Source organism: Macaca fascicularis, chromosome X, assembly GCF_037993035.2.
Source record: "Macaca fascicularis isolate 582-1 chromosome X, T2T-MFA8v1.1".
Classification (NCBI taxonomy): Eukaryota; Metazoa; Chordata; class Mammalia; order Primates; family Cercopithecidae; genus Macaca; species Macaca fascicularis.
In genome coordinates, this window is record NC_088395.1 from 125,297,430 (window position 1) to 125,302,168 (window position 4,739).

Consider the following 4,739-nt stretch of genomic DNA (forward strand, 5'->3'; position numbering starts at 1 on the left):
GAGCAGGCTGCGGGTGCTCTCCAAAGACAAACACCAGTGCAGGAGTGCCATCTCCCTCCAGGCCAGGTAAGGCCCACAGTCCTCAAGCCCAGCACTTCCTGCTGCTCCTGGAAGCCACGGGAGGGGTAGGGGACAGTCTGGAATGCTGGTCTCTCTTGGGATTTGACCTTCACTCCCACATTCCATGGGGGTCACTGCACAGGCTCTGTGACCTTGAGCTCAGCCCCTGGGATTGGAGTTACATGTCAGGGCTCCATCCTTCCTGTTGAGCAGGAACTGCAGCCCCACTGGGCCCTGATTCTGGGCAAGTCTGCACCACCACAGGCTCCTTTTCACTTACAGACTCAGCTACCTTGTGGGATTCGAAGAAAGATTATTATCATTAATATCCTCTGTGTGTGCAGGGCCTTGTCATTCACAGAGACACTTCATCATCTTATTGATGTCTCAGGATGGGCATATCAGTTGGGTTTTTCATAAACTATAATTTGAACTCCTTCCTCAGTCATTTTTTCTCTTCTTACTGGTTTTCTAACTCAGTGAGTGGCCCTCCCCCTCCAAAAGTATATTAGCAGTACAAGTATCTCAGAAAAAACAAACATACCCATATATCTTGGTTGACACTTTGAGTCTGATAACACCATGCTCAGCAATTACAGGGCAGGGACACACTCCCTGGTGAGCAAACAGTAGCGTTCAGGGAAAATCGCTATCAAGTATAAGTGTATTATGAGGTCAGAGACCCAATTTACCAAATAGATTGATGAGAGAGTTGCTAGTCACAGTTTGAAAGGGCAGTTATTTTAAAAGACATTCATAAAGCTATTGAATTTGAGTGAATAAGCACTTGTTTATTCCCCGGGGTTTTCTGATATAAGTTTATAAAAAGAAAGTGACTAGTTACATCCCACAGTTAATTAGTGGTCTGGACTAGGACGCAAGCCCATTTTTCTTTCCTGAGCCTTGGCCTGTTTATATGAGCCTCCCTGGAATGGAAGGGTTTGCTGCCCATTAAACACTAAAAGTAGAATAGAAGATAAAAGAGTGACTTGAAGCTCAAGTGTTCCAAAACATAGTACATTGGTGACCAGTTCAACATTTAGATAAAGTACTATACCTCTGAAATGAATATTTCCTGCATAGAAGTCAATGGGGAAATGGGACTTGAATTCCGTGAAGTGGCTTTACATACAAAGACCTAGCACCCCGTCTAATGGCATCTTCTGATGAAGCGAACAAAAGATGTCAAGGGGGAAAGCCAGAGTCCTAATTGAATTCTTTAAGCTGTAAGACCTCGTACAAATCACTTAGCCTTCCTCAACTTCCATTGATGCTAATATCTAAGTTACTACCAAAGAGAATCAATTGAGGTCATCCAGTCAGTCTCCACATCTGCTCTTATCCCTAAATGCCTCTTCTCTCCATCCTCTGTTCTCTCCTTAACTGAGTCCTCTTCATTTTGCTCTCTACACTGTAGCCAAAGAGATCCTTTGAAAAGGCAAACCCAGTTACGTAGCTCATCTGCTCAAAACCCTTCAATAGGTCTCTGTTATTATAATAAAAATCCCAGTTCCTTACCCTGGTCTACAAGGCCTTTCATGATCTGGCACCTGCTGGTTTCTCTGGACTCATCCCACACTACTACTCCCTCTTAAATTCTAAGCTCTAGCGGTAATTAACAGCTGTTCCTGAGTGAGCCAGCTTCTCTCACCTCCAGCCTTTGCACTAGCTTCTTGTTGTTCCCAGAACACTCAGTGCCTTGCAGCTCCCACTCCCCCTTTTCTTCTTCTAACGCTGTAATATTCTGTATCTATATTACCCACCTGGGAAACCCTCCCCCAGTCTGAACTGCTCTTCCTCTGTGTCTCCCCCGTCACACCCCCGCAGCACCCTATGCTTCTGTCTTCTTAACACTCATCAGCCTGATTAAACGGCCTTTTTTTCCTTGTTGATTTCTCCTACTCACTTCTGCAGCACTGTGTCTTACTCATCATTATGCCCCCAGTGGAGCTCGTTGAATGAATGATGCATGTTTAAATGCTTTGTATACTGCAACTTGCTACACAAGTGTTAAGTATTATGTAACGTTATTGTGTTCAGATTGCTTGCTTAGTTATTGTTGGCATACTCATCCATTTGATAATAAAGAATATAGTATTTCAAGTACATTATTCTGGCTCCTTCTTAAGCCCAATAGTAACAAAGGTTACTACTTATTGAGCACTTAACCTGGTCTAGGCTCTGCGGTAAGATTTTACATGTACAATCTCATTTACTTATCATTATAGCAATCTTATAAGCAAGGTTCTATTATAAGCATCATCCCTATTTTTCAGATGAAAACATAGCTTGCCCAATGTTACACAGCCAGATTTTGAATCCAGATTTCTCAAGTTCAAGATCCATGCCCTGCCAAAGTCTTCAGATAAGGGAACTATCAACAAAGTGAAAAGGCAGCCCACAGAATGGGAGATAATATTTGCAAACCACATAGCCAGTAACGGATCAATATCCAGAATATATAGAGAACTCCTAAAACTCAGCAGCAATTGATTTCTTTTTTTCGAGACGGAGTCTCACTCTGTTGCCCAGGTTGGAGTGCAGTGACGCGATCTTGGCTCACTGCAAGCTCTGCCTCCCGGGTTCACGCCATTCTCCTGCCTCAGCCTCCAGAGTAGCTGGGACTACAGGTGCCCACCACCACACCCAGCTAATGTTTTGTATTTTTAGTAGAGACAGGGTTTCACCGTGTTAGCCAGGATGGTCTTGATCTCCTGACTTTGTGATCCGCCCACCTTGGCCTCCCAAAGCGCTGGGATTACAGGCATGAGCCACCGCACCCGGCCAGCAATTGTTTTCTTAAAAAAACAAACTGATTGAAAAATGGGAAAAGGCTTGAATAGACCTTTCTCCAAAGAAGATATGAAAATGGCCAAAAAGCACATGAAAATATGTTTAACATCACTAATCATTAGGGAGATGTAAATCAAAACCACAATGAGATACTACTCACACTCATTATGATGGCTACTATAAACAAAACAAAACAAAACAAAAAACAGAAAATAACAAGAGTTGGCCAGCATATGGAGAAACTGGAACCCTTACGTAAGCATTGCTGGTGGGAATGCAGAATGGTGCATACTGTAGAAAGCAGTATGCTGGTTCCTCAAAAAATAAAAAATAAAAAAAAATAGAAGGACAGTGTGAACCAGCAATTCCACTGTTGGGTATGTACCCAAAAGAATTAAAATCAAGGTCTCAAAGACATATTTGTATAGTCATGTTCATAGCAGCAGTATTCACAATAGCCAGAAGGCAGAAGTAACCTGTGTCCATCAACAGATGAATTAATAAACAAAATGTGAGATTTACATGCAATGGAATATTACTCAGCCTTAAAAAGGAAGGAAATTCTTGCCGCCGGGTGACGCGGCTCATGCCTGTAATCCCAGCACTTTGGGAGGCCAAGGCAGGCAGATTGCCTGAGCTCAGGAGTTCGAGACCAGTCTGGGCAACATGGTGAAACTCCGTCTCTACTAAAAAATACAAAACATTAGCCAGGCATGGCAGCATGCGCCTGTAATCCCAGCTACTCTGGAGGCTAAGGCAGGAGAATGGCTTAAACCCAGGAAGCAGAAGTTGCAGTGAACTGAGACTGCACCATTGCACTCCAGACTGGGTGATACAGTGAGACTGCATCTCCAAGAAAAAATAAAAGGAAATTCTCATATGCTACAACATGGATGAACCTTGAGGACATTATGCTAAGTGAAATAAGCCAGTTGGAAAAAGACACATATTGTATGAATCTACTTCTTTGAACTGCTTAGAGTAGTCCAACTGATACAGACAGAAAGTAGAATGGTGGCTTACTAGGGGATTGGGGGAAAACGGAATGGGGAATTAATATTGAACGGGTATAGAATTTTGGTTTTACAAGATGAAAAAAGTTCTGGAGATGAATGATGACGATGGTTGCACAACAATGTGAATGTATTTAATGCCACTGACCATGCACTTAAAAGTGGTTAAAATGATAAATTTTATGTTATGTATATTTTACTACAATTTAATAAAAAGATCTAAGCCCTGATTCTAACTATTTCCCAATCCTGCCAAAGCCTTCAGATAATTTGCTCCTGATGAATGTTTGCTGCTTTCCCTCCAGATAACCTGCCTTTTATTTCTTTTTCCTCCCATGACCAGACTGCTCTGTCTGGTCCTCTAGAGCCTCCACATTAGTGAGTGTCTCTGAAGAGGGCAGGGCCCAGGCTCAAGCCTCCTGCCCACTCTCCTCTTGGGAAGAAAATGCTTACTCTGAGAGCAGCCAGCACAAATTTTACTCATAACAATTAACAGATGGCTGTGCATCCCTTCTGTTCCCAGGAATCACATTTCACATCGGGACTAACTGCACTGTGCATTTTCCATCACTGGTAGCTAATTCCAACAGTGACGTTGGGCATTGTTATTCATCGGTGAAGAACAGACATAAAGAGAGAGGGGAAGTGGCTTGGGCTGAGTCACACAGCAAAGTTAGAACTCCAACCTCCTGGCGACTAACTTTGCCCTGGGCTCTGTCCCACACATCTGGCAGCTCAAGACTTGCTCCTTTCTGTACTCTGGGTGACAGACTCCCTGGCTTACCAAGTGGGTCTAACTTGTCTTGCAGAGAAATTAAGCAAAATCTTCCTTGGGATAGTATCTTGCCATCTTTCTGTTTTTAGTGGTTGACA